We start from the raw sequence: 17,028 nt of genomic DNA, 5'->3' as shown, positions 1-17,028 counted from the left end.
TGCACTTTCTCCAGTTCTCCGATATCCTTTTTGGGGCCCAAAACTGAACTGCATATTCCAGATGAAGTCTTACTAATGATTTTACAGGGGGGGCAAAATGATATCTCTCTCTCTGGAGTCCATACCTCTCTCAATACAAGAAAGGACTTTGCTCGCTTTGGAAACCGCAGCTTGACATTGCATGCCATTATTAAGATTATGATCAACTAAAAGGATATTTACAAGAGAAATTTCTTGAGGGCTTCAAAAAGCTGAACATGAAAGGACATTCACACGCTAGCAGGCCATGACGGTCATGTCGATATTGCAGCACACCTACTTCAGCAAACAATCGGTAATGGATTGCAAGTACACCCAGTTAAAGTCCTACTCCTTTGTGTGTGTGTATGTATAATATAAGGAAGGGGGAGAAGGAAGGGGGAGAAGGAAGGGAAGAGAAGGAAGGCGAGGGAGAAGGAAGAGGGGAGAGAAGGAAAGGGGGGAGAAAGGGGGAGAAGGAAGGGGAGGGGGAAAGAAAGGGGGGAGAGAATGAGGGGGAGAAGGAAGGTGAGGGGGAGAGAAGGGGGGAGGTGGGGGAGAGAAGGACGGCAAGGGAGAAGAAAGAGGGGAGAGAAGGAAGCGGGAGAAGGAAGGGGAGGGAAGGAACGGGGGAAGAAGGGGGAGAGAAGAAAGGTGAGGGAGAAGGAAGAGGGGAGAGAAAGAATGGGGGGGAGAAGGAGGGGGAGAGAAGGGGGGGTGGGGGAGAGAAAGAAGGCGAGGGAGAAGGAAGGGGAGGGGGGAGAAGGAAGGGGGAGGTGGGGGAGAGAGGGAAGGCGAGGGAGAAGGAAGGGGGGAGAAGGAAGGGGCAGAAGGAAGGGGGGAAAAGGAGGGGGAGAAGGAAGGGGGAGAAGGAGGGGGAGAAGGAAGGGGAGGGGGAGAAGGAGGGGAGAGAAGGAAGAGGGGGAGAAGGAAGGGGAGGGGGAGAAGGAAGGGGGAGGTGGGGGAGAGAAGGAAGGCGAGGGAGAAGGAAGAGGGGAGAGAAGGAAGGTGGGGGAAAGGGGAAGAAGGAAGGGGAGGGGGAAAGAAAGGGGGGAGAGAATTAGGGGGAGAAGGAAGGTGAGGGGGAGGGAAGGGGGAGGTGGGGGAGAGAAGAAAGGCGAGGGAGAAGGAAGGGGGAGAAGGAAGGGGAGGGAGAGGGGGGAAGGAACGGGGGGAGGAAGGGGGGAAGAAGGGGAGAGAAGGAAGGTGAGGGAGGGAGAAGGAAGAGGGGAGAGAAAGAAGGGGGGAGAAGGAGGGGGAGAGAAGGGGGGTAGGGGAGAGAAAGAGGGCGAGGGTGAAGGAAGGGGAGGGGGGAGAAGGAAGGGGGAGAGAAGGAAGGGGGAGAGAAGGGGGGAGGTGGGGGAGAGAGGGAAGGCGAGGGAAAAAGAAGGGGAGGGGGAGAAGGGAGGGGGGAGAAGGGAGGGGAGAAGGAAGGGGGGAGGTGGGTGAGAGAAGGAAGGCTAGGGAGAAGGAAGGGGGAGAAGGAATGGGGGAGAGAAGGGGGAGGTGGGGGAGAGAGGGAAGGCGAGGGAGAAGGAAGGGAAGGGGGGAAAGGGGAGAAGGAAGGGGGGAGAGAAGGGGGAGGTGGGGGAGAGAAGGAAGGCGAGGGAGAAGGAAGGGGGGAGAAGGGAGGGGGGAGAAGAAGGAGGGGGAGAAGAAGGAGGGGGGGTCTGGTCACAGTGCTCACTTACTTGAATGGTCCCTGGGGGCTCTCAGTCAGTGTCTTCTCTTAGTCTTGTAGTCTTTGACTTTAATCTTCCTGCCCAATCATCCCCTTCACAGACATGCAGGGAGAGAGGGGCGGGAGAAGGGGACGGAGCAGCGTGGGGGATCCCTTCTAGGACAGCCACACCTCCCGAACGCTTGTCACTGCACATTGAGCAGTGAGGATAGAGCGGCTCAGCAGGCAGCCTGGAAAGGTAGGGGGAGGAGAGGAGGAGCTACGGCCATTCCCGGGTGTGCTACGGATGTCTGAACTTTCTGGTGCTGTGGAGAGCCTTAGTTAGCTAGTATCTTCCAGCTAACTAAGGCTCTCCACAGCACCAGAAACACCTTCCTCCGCTCGCGGAACATCCGCAGCACACCACTCATTCAGCGCACCAACTGACACTCCCCCGGGGCCCCGGCTAGTGCCATTTGTCCAGTTCTGATGTCCAGCTCTGCTGGGGCCCCAGGTGAAGTGGGGCCCCCGGGCTGTGCTCAGGGGTGCCCGCTCAGTAAGATGGCCCTGACCGTCCACATTCCTCTCCTGTACATACTGCCCACTGTCATACCCTCCACACTCCTCTCCTGTACATACTGCCCCATCATACCCTCCACACTTCTCTCTGGTACGTACTACCCTCTGTCATACCCCCACACTCTTCCTGTACATACTGTCCATTGTCATACCCTTCACACTCCTCTCCTGTACATAGTGCTTTTTGCCGTACCCTTTGCACTCCTCTCCTGTACATAGTGCCCACTGTTAGACCCTCCACATTCCTCTCCCTCACATGCACATACTTCCCACTTATATACCGTCCATACTCCTCCCCTATGTCGCTTACCCACAAAAAACTGTTCTTTAAAATTATACTGAATATCCTCAATGTTACCAGCTCTAGAATGGACACACTTTTGTTAGTTCAACTAAAGGAAATCTCAGTTCTCATATTTGTTCTGCCCCATTATCAGTGCTCATTTAATTTTGTGATTACTGCTATGATGTATAGAGGAACATCGGGGATCTCAGCTACTCTAAATATAGCATCTGTATAAAAAAGTGTCCCTGAAAATATTTTTGAAATGTTGGCAACTGTGCACTTAGGCACTGCCCAAGGGCCACTGGGTCAGTAGGGGCCCCATGAGAGGCTCCTGGGATCCTGTGATATTAAAGTGGTAGTAAACTTTCCTGACATTACTACTTTTTAGAGGCCCTGGGGTAGGTTATGCCACAATGTACAAGTATGCACAGCATATTAGCACATTAGTGTACACTTAAACTTTCAGACTGAGCCCTCCAGTGCTGCGCTGTGATGAATCAGGCGGGGTCCGGGCACTTCCATCTTCACCCGGTCTTCCGTCTGGGTTCTGTGCCATTGGTCACTTGCCTTGGCCGGGCTGCGTTCATGTCATTCCCACGCATTTATTTATTATTTATAAAAGGCCCCACAAAAATCCTCAGCACCAGGCCCATGATGTTCTTAATCTGGCCCTGTGTACTAGGTGCAAGTAGAAGGGTTTATATTACCTTTTAAAAATTGAGTGACCTGAAAGCATAGTAAATACTGGACAGGCATTTTCTTTTCCGAGGAAATGCTTACTAATTTGTTTTAGAAAATAAAAATACTACCTATGTCTATTTTAAAGCCACTTTGAATTCTGTATTGCTTCTTGTGTAAGGTGTGGCTGGTTTCTATATAACTTTGTATTGTACAAAACTTGAATAAAAAACATTGAAACATAATGCAAATTAGTCTTCAGTGATGGGGTTATTTTGAAAGATATTTTAATGTTTACTGTGACAAACCTATAAAACTTTATATAGAATAAAATATTTATTTAACCCCTTCAATGCCGGGCTTTAAAACCCACCTCCATACCGGGCCTATCCTGGCACTTCTCTCCTACATGTACAAATCATTATTATTTTGCTAGAAAATTACTCAGAACCCCCAAACATTATATATGTTTTTTTTAGCAGACACCCTAGAAAATAAAATGGCGGTCATTGTAACTTTTTATCTTGCACGGCATTTGCGCTATAATTTTTCAAACGCCTTCTTTTTTGAAAAAAAAAATGGTTTCATGAATTAAAAAAATAACAAAACAGTAAAGTTAGCCCAATTTTTTTCTAAAATATGAAAGATGATGTTACGCCGAGTAAATAGATACTTAACATGTCACGCTTTTAAAATTACGCACACTCATGGAATGGCGCCAAACGTCGTTACTTAAAAATCTCCATAGCTCGACGCTTTTTAATTTTTTACAGGTTACCAGTTTAGAGTTACATAGAAGGTCTAGTGCTAGAATTGTTGCACACGCTCTAACGCACGCGGCGACACCTCACATGTGTGGTTTGAACGGCGTTTACATATGTGGGCGGGTCTTACGTGTGCGTTCGCTTCTGAGCGCGAGCTACCGGGGACAGGGGCGTTTTTAATTTTTTTTATTTATTTTTTATTTTACTTATTTATTTATTTTTTACACTTTTTTTTACATTTATTTTTTTCGATCGCTTTTATTCCTATTACAAGGAACGTAAACATCCCTTGTAATAGGAATAGTGTGTGACAGGTCCTCTTTAAAGTGGAGCTCCACCCTCTTTTTCAAGTCCTCTTCATGTCCTGCTCCTCTGTCCCCTTAAACACATTTGGCATATTATTTTTATTTTATTTTTAAAACTCACAGTTTTTTTTAGTTATATGGATCTCCTCCGGCCGCGGCCTGCCTCCTGGGAAGGCAGTAGTTTGCTATGCACAGATTTGCCCAAGCCACGCCCTCCCGTTTTTCTTATTGGCCCATTCGTGTCTAGAGGGGCGGCTGATGTCCTCCCTATACCATAGAGCAGGACGCTAGTGAAGTGGGAGAAAGAAGTAACAACGAACCAACAGCTTCTCCACTTCTAGCACTTATGTGCAACTATCATGGGTGATCGGCGGCCACTTCGCGATCGGCAGCATCCCACCCCCCCGCTTCTATGATGGCCGATCAGTGGCACCCCCACCGCTTCTCAGTGTCTTCTATGATGTGCGATCGGCGGCCCCTCCCACTTCTCAAGTTATTATGTGCTATGGCAGTGTCTTCTATGTTGGGCGATCGGCGCCCCGCCCCGCCCCCCCCCCCCAGATGTGTGATGGCATTGTTTTTTTTTATGTTGGGCGATCGGCGGCACCCCCCCCCCACTTCTCATTGTCTTTTATGTTAGGTGATCGCCACCCGTCGGATTTAGCTACGCGGTTTACGTATCATAGGGAGTACATTTTACGTGATACTGAGCATGCGTGCGCATGCGCCGTTCGTTCGGCCATGCATTTACATTGGGTCACGCTTCATTATAATACTACACGCCCACTGCCTTGCTACTTTGAATTAGGCGGGCTTACGCCGGCCCATTTACGCTACGCTGACGTAACTTTGGGAGCAATTGCTTTGTGAATACTGTACTTGCCTCTCAATGTTACGTCGGCGTAGCGCATATGAGATGCGCTACGCCCGCTCAAAGATACGACAATGTCGTATCCTATAACTTTTGCGCCAACCAATCAATATACGCTTATTGGGATTTTTTTTTTACCAAAAATATGTAGAAGAATACGTATCGGCCTAAACTGAGGAAAACATTTTTTTTTTTTTATATATATATATATGTCAGTGAGTGTCCCAGCTGTCCAAGATTCTCCCTCCTGATTGGCTGAGACACAGCAGCTTTGGCTGCTGCTGCTGTCATTCAAAGTCAGCTAGCCAATCAGATGAGAGTGGGGTAGGGCCGGGTCGGGGCTGTGACAGATTGCTGTGACTCTGCTTGGGTGCCCCCATAGCAAGCTGCTTGCTGTGGGGGCACTGAATAGGAGGAAGGGGTCAGGATCACAGAAGAGGCACCCGAGAATACAAGGATCTGGGCTGCTTTGTGCAAAACCACTGCAACAGAGGATGTAATTATAACATGTTTGTTATTTTTATAGCAAAAAAAAATGAAACTTTACAATCACTTTAATTGAAGAAGCAGAAGTTAGAAGCTGATTGGTTGCCATGCACAGCTGCACCAGATTCCTAGTGCTCCAGTCCAGTTTTAGTAAATCTCCCCCATGTGTCCTTGCCTAGGTAGTCATTGGTTCTTATGGTGCTGGTGGCAGAACCCCTCGCGATAAAGCAACTTATGGGGCTGATCCAGGGAAAATTAGGTCCTGTGCTTGCGGCACCCAGGGGGAACCCAGGCAGCACCCTAGGTGAGAACTACTGCTCTATACTATGACCTAAATACATAAAAACTTTTAAAGACATACTATCATTGGGGTAGATTCAAAGAGCAATTGCGCCTGCGTAACCATAGTTACGCAGCGCAATTGCTTACTTGCGCCGGCGTTACGAATGCTCCTGATTCAGGAACCTCGTTACGCCGACGGCAGCCTAAGATATGACTAGCATAAGGCTCTTATGCCAGTCATATCGTAGGCTGCATTCTTACGTTGGCCGCTAGGGGGCGTTCCCATTGTGGTCAGCGTATAGTATGCAAATTGCATACTAACGCCGATTCACAACGTTACGCGAGCCCTGCGTACGCAGTTTACGTTGTTTCCGTCCATCGGGTTTCGCGTAAGGCTGCTCCTTCTAATAGCAGGGGCAGCCAATGTTACGTATACCCGTCGTTCCCGCGTCGCGAAGTTTAAATTTTACGTCGTTTGCGTAAGTGAATCGTGAATAGCGCTGGACGGAGCATGCGCCCTACGCTCGGCGTGGGAACGCGCCTAATTTAAATGATTCCCGCCCCCTACGGGATCATTTAAATTGCGCGCGCTTACGCCGGGCATTTTGCCGGAGCGCCAACGCAATTTACGGAGCTACTGCTCCGTGAATCAAGGGTAGCGCAGATAATTTGCGGGGGCGCAGGGCAAAAACGGTGCCCTGCGCCTCCGTAAAAACTGCGCAAAGCTACCTGAATCTACCCCACTGTTCATATTGCTGGCATACTGATAATAAACACTTCCAAAGTCATGTGTTTTTTATCTGATTTTGTGCCGCGTTGATTTTTTTTTTTTGCACCAGGATGTACAGTAGAAAATGTTCTATTTGTGCCCTCAGGGTTAAGCTATTTGGCTTTCATTTTGAACAGGTGAAAACATGTACTGGAGTATATAGGGGTTATTACTACAGGTGCATGAAAACCACACCTCACCTAGAATGTTCATTTAAGAAGTCTCAGGAATGTACTTTTGCAGGTTTGTTCATTCTCATTTACTGATAAACGAAAGTTCCGAAAAAAAAAAAAGTTTTTTTTTCCTGTAAATGTCTTTTTTTTTTCTACTGTACATCTTGGTGCAAAAAAAATAAAAAATCAACGCGGCACAAAATCAGATAGAAAACACATGACTTTGGAAGCTTTTATCATCAGTATGCCAGCAATATGAACAATGGGCCAGATTCACATAGAACTGCGGCGGCGTAACGTAACGTAGATACGTTACACCACCGCAAGTTTTCATCGCAAGTGCCTGATTCACAAAGCACTTGAGATGAAAACTTCGCTGGCGGCCTCCGGCGCAAGGTGGGCCAATTCAAATGGGCGTGTGCCATTTAAATTAGGTGCGCTCCCGCGCCAGACCTACTGCGCATGCTGCGTTTCCTAACTCCCGCCGTGCTTTTCGCGCCGTGACGTCATTTTTTCGAACGGCGACGCGCGTAGCGTACTTCCGTATTCCCGGACGTGTTACGCAAACGACGTTAAATTTTAAATTTCAACGCGGGAACAACGGCCATACTTTACACAGCAATACGATTGCTGACTAAAGTTAAGGCAGGTCAAACGACGACTAACTTTGCGACGGGAAACTAGACTAGCAGTGACGTAGCGAACGCGAAAATCCATCGGGGATCTGCCGTAACTGCTAATTTGCATACCCGACGCTGGTTTACGACGCAAACTCCACCCAGCGGCGGCCGCGGTATTGCATCATAAGATCCGACAGTGTAAAACAATTACACCTGTCGGATCTTATGGATATCTATGCGTAACTGATTCTATGAATCAGTCGCATAGATAGAAACAGAGATACGACGGCGTATCAGGAGAAACGCCGTCGTATCTCTTTGGTGAATCTGGCCCAATGATAGTATGTTAGGGTGACCAGACATCCCCAGTTTCAGGGGACAGACCCCTGATTGAGGACACTGTCCCCGGGCCAAGTCTGTCCCTGGTTTTGTCCCCAGATTGGGTTTATTGGTGGGCAGGGGCAATTTCAAAGGCAGTCAGTGCAGAATTAAGATAAAAAAAATTGAATTACACACCCCCGCTCCGCCGTGCCTACTGGCATAGGGGGGTGTATTTTTCCCATTATCTGTGCCCCTTTCTGATGATCGTGTGCTGGTCGGAGCGGAGGGAATATTTCTGCAGTTTCGGGCGCATGCCCATTCAGCTTCGCTCGCATGTTCTTCTGCCTTGGCTCAAATCCTGGCCAGCCACCTGCCTATCTCCTTGCCTTCCCTGGCGGAGTGATCTTCCATCCAGTAGTAGCCGGGGACCAAAGAGTAAGACTGTGAGATGGGTGGCGACGGGCAGAGAGTCTCTGATTGCCGCCATTACTAGTAAAGAAAAAATATGTCCCCGGATTTCATTTTAAAAATCTGGTCACCTTATAGTATGTAGCACAGCCTACAGCAAGAATGGAAAAAAAATGCATATAATCTCTTCCAAAATAAATACCACAACCTTTGAGTCTGGTATGGATTTTTAGGAGGTACCTCACAAAAACAATGCATGAAGTCCCACCAAGAATCCACATCAGACCCTTGATCCAAGTATGCAGCCTGGCTGGCCAGGAAACGGAGGGAGGAATGAGTGTATGGCCCCCAGTCCTCAACCACATCAGGCCACATATCCTCAACATAGGGTGGTGCCTTGCCAGGGGGTCCCCTGGGCCAAGCACCTTGTACCCATGTTGATGAGGACAAGGTACTGTTCCCACAACCCTTGCCCAGTCAGTGGTTGTGGGGCTCTGTGGGCAGAGGTCTTATTGGAATCTGGAAGGCCCTTTATTAAAATGGGGCCCCCAAACCCCTCCTTACGTGAATGAGTATGGAGTACATAGTACCCAATAAAAATTAACTTACACTAGAAATGAAAACGCACACATTTCACAACTCCTTTATTCAAAAAAAAGAAAACATGTGACTGTTCCCAACTGTTTTACAAGCTGAACGACAGCTCCCCAATCTGTCATCAGCTATTTAAGGGAATGGGTGGGACCAGGTCAGGTGCAAGGATTTTTGCCAACTAAGGCGAAGGTGCATTTTGGCGCCCCCCCCCCCCCGAACACGCACACGCACGCACGCACCATACATTATATATGTGCTCCATTAACCACTTAAGCCCCGGACCAATATGCTGGCTAAAGACCCAAGGTGTTTTTACAGTTCGGGACTGCGACGCTTTAACAGACAATTGCGCGGTCGTGCGACGTGGCTCCCAAACAAAATTGGCGTCCTTTTTTCCCCACAAATAGAGCTTTCTTTTGGTGGTATTTGATCACCTCGGCGGTTTTTATTTTTTGCGCTATAAACAAAAATAGAGCGACAATTTAAAAAAAAATTCAATATTTTTTACTTTTTGCTATAATAAATATCCCCCAAAAACATATATAATTTTTTTTTTCCTCAGTTTAGGCCGATACGTATTCTTCTACCTATTTTTGGTAAAAAAAATCGCAATAATCGTTTATCGGTTGGTTTGCGCAAAATTTATAGCGTTTACAAAATAGGGGATAGTTTTATTGCATTTTTTTTTTTTTACTACTAATGGCGGCGATCAGCGTTTTTTTTCGTGACTGCGACATTATGACGGACACTTCGGACAATTTTGACACATTTTTGGGACCATTGTCATTTTCACAGAAAAAAATGCATTTAAATTGCATTCTTTATTGTGAAAATGACAGTTGCAGTTTGGGAGTTAACCACAGGGGGCGCTGTAGGAGTTAGGGTTCACTGTGTGAGTGTTTACAACTGTAGGGGGGTGTGGCTGTAGGTGTGACGTCATCGATCGTGTCTCCCCTATAAAGGGAATGACACGATCGATACGCCGCCACAGTGAAGCACGGGGAAGCCGTGTTTACACACGGCTCTCCCCGTTCTTCAGCTCCGGGGAGCGATCGCCGCGACCCACGGCTGGGTACAAGTACAGGACGTATATATACGTGCTTGTGCCCAGCCGTGCCATTCTGCCGACGTATATGTGCAGGAGGCGGTCCTTAAGTGGTTAAGCTTTAATGGTTATGATGCTTAAAGTGATTCATTCTGCATTGCGCTGTATAATGTATACTCAATATTCATTCTGCATTGCGCTGTATAATGTACTATTGCTGGGATTTGTTGTTCCTCTGTAACTGCTGGTATTCTGCATTGCGTTGTATATAATATACTATTGCTGGGATTTGTAGTCCTCTATAGCTGGTTGTGTTCTCCATTGCGCTGTATAATAATTATACTGCGCAATGCAGATTACCACTGACCAGTTATAGAGGAACTACAAATCCCAGCAATAATACATTATACAGCGCAATGGAGAATACCAGCAGCTATAGAGGAACAACAAATCCCAGCAATACATTATATAAAATGCAATGCAGAATACCAGCAGATACAGAGGACTACAAATCCCAGCAATAATACATTATATAAAATGCAATGCAGAATACCAGCAGTTACAGAGGACTACAAATCCCAGCAATAATACATTATACAGGCTGCTTAATATATTATTGCAGGGATTTGGTGTTTTTTTTTAAACAGGAAACTTTAAAACAGGTCCCCCTTACCTGTTTCTGAAGCCTTGTAAGTCACGGCAGCGGCTCTGCGGGCGTGTGTCCGGCCTGTGTGGTGAGCGTGGCGTGGTCTGAAATCGTCCTTCAGATGCCGCCCGCAGTGGCAGCCCACACACACTGCTGCCCCCCAGGACAAATCTCCCCCCTCCATTAGTACAGACCCTCCCCTCAGGACAAACCTCCCGCCTCCATTAGTACAGACCCCCCCATAAACCACCCCCCATTAGTACAGACCCCCCATAAACCACCCCCCATTAGTACAGACCCCCCACAGGACCAACCACACCCCTCCATTAGTACAGACCCCCCCTTAGGACAAACCTCCTGCCTCCATTAGTACAGGCCCCCCCATAAACCACCCCCTATTAGTACAGACCCCCACAGGACAAACCACCACCCCCCTCCATTAGTAGAGACCCCCCTTCCATTAGTACAGACCCCCGTACAAACCCCCCCACAAGCCATCCCCCATTAGTACAGTACAGACCCCCAGAATTAGTACAGACCCCCCCACAAAGCACCGTCACCCCCCTCCATTAGTACAGAGGCCACCAGGACAAACCCCACCCGGGCAGCAGCTGGAGAGGAGAGGACAGTGTGCAGCTGTGCCACCCGGGGGGGAGAACATGACGATCGTGACAGAGGAGAGGAGGACTCAAGGAAATACCGTGGTGGTGGAGAGCGCGGCTTCAGACAAGGAGGAGGGAGCAGAGCACTCTGGCGCTTGAGCGCCTCCACCTCTGTGGCACCTGGGTGAACTGCACCCTGCGCGGCGCACTCCCTGCTGGATTGCTGGTCTGAGGTCGGGATTAGGGATGAGCATCGAGTTCGAGTCGAACTCATGTTTGACTCGAACATTGCCTGTTCGGCGAACAACGAACAATTAGGGGTGTTCGCGGCAAATTTGAAAAGCCGCGGCACACCCTGTTAAAGTCTATGGGAGAAATCTAAAGTGCTTATTTTAAAGGCTAATATGCAAGTTATTGTCCTAAAAAGTGTTTGGGGACCTGGGTCCTGTCCCAGGAAACATGTATCAATGCAAAAAAAAGTTTTAAAAACGGACGTTTTTTCTGGAGCAGTGAATTTAATAATGCTAAAAGTGAAACAATAAATGTGAAATATTACTTTAAATTTCGTACCTAGGGGGGGGGTGTAAAGTTAGCATGTGAAATATTGCATGTTTCCAGTACTTAGAACTGTCCCTGCACAAAGTTTCATTTCTGAAAGGAAAACATGTATTTTAAAACCGGCTTTGCGGCTATAATGAATTGTCGGCTCTGGCAATTCAGAGCAAATTCATTCATAAAAAAAAATAAAATAGCGTGGGGGTCCCCCAAATTCCATTACCAGGCCCTTCAGGTCTGGTGTGGATTTTAAGGGGAACTCCACCCCAAATTTAAAAAAAAATGGCGTGGAGTTCCCCCAAAAATCCACACCAGACCCCTTATCCGAGCACTTTAACCTGTCTGGCCGCAGAAAAGAGGGGGGGACAGAGTGCGGCCCCCCTCTCCTGAACCGTACCAGGCCACATGCCCTCAACATGGGGAGGATGTCCCCATGTTGATGGGGACAAGGGCCTCATCCCTACAACCCTTGCCCGGTGGTTGTGGGGGTCTGCGGGCGGGGGGCTTATCAGGTACATTGTACCCCTACCATTTCACGAAGCAAGTGTAAATAGTTAAAAAAAACACACCCACACATCGTAGAAAAAAGTCCTTTATTAATAAAAAATAAATTAAAAAAATCCAGCGGTGACACTCGTTCCCAGCTTCCTGCTCCAATGTTGTCTGTATCCAGCGACGGGTGATCTCCGGTCCAGCGATGAGAAGATCCATCCATCCAGAGCGTAGCATCGCCGACCTCCTCTCACCGCTGGACACAGCCCAGCGAATGAGCGGCTGAAGCTGTGACATTTCTTATATAGGGGAGGCAGGGCCACTCATAAAGGACTTTTTTCTATAGTGTGTGTGTGTGTGTATGTTTTTAACTATTTACTCTTGCTTCGTGAAATGGTAGGGGTACAATGTACCCCATTACCAATTCACATAGGGGGGGGCAGGATCTGGGGGTCCCCTTTGTTAAAGGGGTCTTCCAGATTCTGATAAGCCCCCCACCCGCAGACCCCATAACCACCGGGCAAGGGTTGTGGGGATGAGGCCCTTGTCCCCATCAACATGGGGACATCCTCCCCATGTTGAGGGCATGTGGCCTGGTACGGTTCAGGAGGGGGTGGCCACACTCTGCCCCCCCTCTTTTCTGCGGCCGGCCAGGTTAACATGCTCGGATAGAGGGTCTGGTGTGAATTTTTGGGGGAACTCCACGCCATTTTTTTTTAAATTTGGGGTGGAGTTCCCCTTAAAATCCACACCAGACCTGAAGGGTCTGGAATGGATATTTGGGGGGAACGCCACGTCATTTTTTTTTAAATTGACGGCGGGGTTCCCCTTAATATCCATTCCAGACCTGAAGGGCCTGGTAATGGAATTTGGGGGGACCCCCACGCTATTTTTTTTTTTTTTTATGAATGAATTCGCTCTGACAATTCATTATAGCCGCAAAGCCGGTTTTAAAATACTTTTTTTCCTTTCAGAAATGACACTTTGTGCAGGGACAGTTCTATGTACGGGAAACATGGGCTATTTCACATGCTAACTTTACACCCCCCCTAGGTACGAAATTTAAAGTAATATTTTAATACTTTTATTGTTTCACTTTTAGCATTATTAAAATCACTGCTCCCGAAAAAACGTCCATTTTTAAAACTTTTTTTTGCATTGATACATGTCCCCTGGGACAGGACCCAGGTCCCCAAACACTTTTTAGGACAATAAATTGTATATTAGCCTTTAAAAATAGCACTTTAGATTTCAAATGTTCGAGTCCCATAGACTTTAACGGGGTTCTAAAGTTCACACGAACATTTGGTGTGTTCGCAAGTTCTGGTGCGAACCGAACAGGGGGGTGTTCGGCTCATCCCTAGTCGCGATCGTGCAGCCTCGGCTGATTTTCTGCCCTGGCCGGCGCTGGTGCCGTAAGGCAAGTGCAAATGTTGTCCTGCGCTAGCGCCGGCCCTGGGTGGGACCTAGCCGGGACAGAGGCTTTTGTAGAGGACTTGCCTTCTGATTATGGGCCCTGGATTTTAAGGGAACAATACTCTATGCGAGGTGTATGCCTGGAGACCTTGGAGTGATGTTACTTTGGATTCAAGTCCATGTCCCCCCAAAACACACAGACTCTGGGAACCCTGTATATGCCATATTATAGTAAAGGCATATACAGGGTTCATAGAAGATGCTGATGCCATCAACTCCAGCCACCCATCTGGTGTTGTCTGGTGACTGGGTGGGCTAAAGAGTCTTGGATAGTGCTGATTCTGGACAAAGTAAGCATTGACGTTGGATATAGTCCAAGGTTCGTCACAACTGGTGGCAGCAGTGGGATTTGAACCCATGCCATTGAAGAGACTGGAGCCTAAATATATACAGTTGCAAGAAAAAGTATTGGAATGATACGGATTTCTGCACAAATTTGTCATAAAATGTGATCTGATCTTCATCTAAGTCACAACAATAGACACTCACAGGCTGCTTAAACTAATAACACACAAAGAATTAAATGTTACCATGTTTTTATTGAACACACCAGCTGTTGTCACCATAGCACTAAATTACATCATGGCACTAGGGGCCTCATTGATTGTTATGGCAGTGATGGCTGGTGTGCCCTGCCATGGCAATTTATAATGCTAATCCAGGGCAAACTGGGTCGTATGCTCATGTCTCCCCAGAAGTACCCAGGGGGGCGCCAACGGCCACTTTGGTTGAGAAACACCGTTCTGTGTTCTATCATTTATCATTTTTGCTACGGATGAAAAAAGCTGCAAAAAACATGTATTTTCTATTTCATTTTGTGCCATTTGACTTTCACTTCACCTGGAAGAAATGTTCTACTTGTGCCCTCAGTATTGAACTATTTGGATTTCAGATTCAACATGTAAATCAGGTAATGGAGTATACAAGTGCATTAAACACACATCTCACCAATAATGTGCATCAAAGGATTCAAAAAAATGTAGCTTTAAAAGGTTTTACCGTCTAGCGGTTGTCGGTATATAGTCCATAAAATTACGACCTGTCAGGCGTTCTGGGTTGACAACGTCAACAGCGCATTCGTCCGTGTCTGTTAGCAGCTACTGATGGCTTCAGGTGGTTGACAAAAATCTGCTCAGCCACCATACAGATAAAATCAGAATGAACGAGAGGTATTTCAGTGTTTGCTCTATAAAGAATATAGGCATTGCAAAGGCATTGTTCCAGGAGACGCCTGAAAATCTTTTTGTAATATTTCTTCTGCTGTTTCCGCATCGCTGGGTAAAATGTCATTGCCCGATCGGCTCTGTCGACACCCCCCATTGTGTGATTATAGTCAATCACAACTTACGGCTTCAGCACATCTTTCCCATGTTTTGTATGGACCATGGCAGTGGAGGTGCTGTGCACGGTGCTCATGAGACACACGTCCTTCTTGTCTCGCCATCGCATTGCCATAATTTTACCCTTTTGAAAGGCAACCATTTCTCAGTTTTTTAGTTTTTTCTTGCCAAACATTGATGGCATGTCACGTCGGTTTGGCCTAACGGTACCATACCCATCCGTTTTGTTTAGGAGCAAAGCCTCATAAAGTTCCGGTGACGTATAAAAATTGTCCGTTGTCACGCAATATCCTTGGTTCAGTAATGGGTCCAGCAGTGTAAGGACAGATGATGTGGCCATCCCATAGCGGCTGTACCTGGGGTTGAACTTGGTGCCTTTACCGGAGTAAATGACCGCATTCCAGATGTATCAGAGCATGTAAAATTTGATGCCAAACCGCACTCTTTTGGATGCAATAAACTGTATCCAGCTCAGGCGTCCCTTGTAGGCCATCAGACTTTCATCCACACTGACATCCCTTTCTGGCACGTAGGTCCGCTGGAAGTTGGTGACAATCATTTGGCATACCTCCCAGATTTTTTTTAGTTTGGGCACAGGAATGCGTGGCCTCATCAAACGCTTTGTTGTTGGTGAAGTGTATATTCTTCATGATGAGCGAAAAACGGTATTCAGACATCACGGTGCCAAAAAATGGAGTGGCCAGTAACTTATTGGTGGTCCAATACCATTTCTGGAGCGGTTTCCCCACCACCCCCTGAAGGATGATGAGTCCCAGAAACTGCCAGATGTCCTCTTTAGTCATCGGTTCCCACTTTCTGGTTCTGGTAAACCTGGCACACAGCGTAGCGGATTTTTGATCATGGTAGATGTTGGTTTCTGTGATGATTTTTAAAATGACCTCCTCAGTAAGAAATAATTGTAGGTACGCCAGAGTGCTGTCACTCTCCACATCTACCTTCATCCCAGGTGATCCAGTGAATCGGAATTTCGGGGGCGCTGCCTGGTCCGTATCGCTGTCTTTAGGGCACCAAGTGCGCACATCGCTGAGGTCAGGTGCGGGATCATCGCCGTTATCACTTTCTGGATCAGTGTCAGAGTCAGATGACAAATCTCCCAACGACTCACTATTGCTCTGTTCTGCGAGCAACTCCGTGTCGCCGCCGCTGTCGCTCAACTCATCCAAAAGCGCCTTTGTAGGAAAGTGCTTTTTTGATGCCATTTTCAAAATATTTTTTTTTTTTTTATGGCCACAAATGACAATGGCAAGGGGCACTGAAAGGGCACTGTGTCAGATTCCAAGGTGATACAGTGTAATCCTCTCAGATTACATTGTATCACCTCCTTTTTATGTGTTTGTGTTGTGCTACATTTGAATTTCACTCCCAGTTCCACTCCCATGCACCATTGCTGCTGCAGGGAACGGAACCGGGAAGTCAGATGCCGACGGACGGAGTGGGGGGGGGGGGTCTCGCCAGCGATCACAGCAATGGGAGATCATAGCTGGATCGCCAGGAGAAGGTAAGGAATGCCCGTTGCAGGCTCTGCACAGCTACCCCAAACATGACTTGGGGATACCGATAACAGCAGAAATAATACACCCCGAGTCATGCTCGGGATTACCGCTAAGGAGGTTAAGTAATTTTTATTGAAATTTCCATACAAATAACAGAAAAATTAAAGACAGCTGGTTCTGGTATATAACAATCAGGTATAGCAGTAGAACATTTACATACTTATCTCAATAAAAGTAATGGATGCATTGGACGATAGTCATACAAATGATCAAATGAAGCATACATAAACAGTATACTGTAAACAGGCGCTAACTAATATAATGACAACATTATCATGGACAATTCAAGAAGTTACAAAAATAGAGAACTGTGAAACCTTGATATTACTCCTGGAATAATACTGAAATATGGTTTAAGAACTGCAGCTGATACAACTGGATTATGAGTAGAGTAGTGAGTAGTGGCCTAGGACATAGAGACTGTGTGGAGAGGGTGGTCGGTACGATTGGAAATTTGAAGCGCCCTGTAAGTGTCCTTTAACTC

Source organism: Rana temporaria, chromosome 10 (genome assembly GCF_905171775.1).
Source record: "Rana temporaria chromosome 10, aRanTem1.1, whole genome shotgun sequence".
In the NCBI taxonomy this organism is placed as follows: domain Eukaryota; kingdom Metazoa; phylum Chordata; class Amphibia; order Anura; family Ranidae; genus Rana; species Rana temporaria.
The sequence above is the reverse complement of the archived record's forward strand: the minus strand, read 5'-3'. Positions refer to the sequence as shown.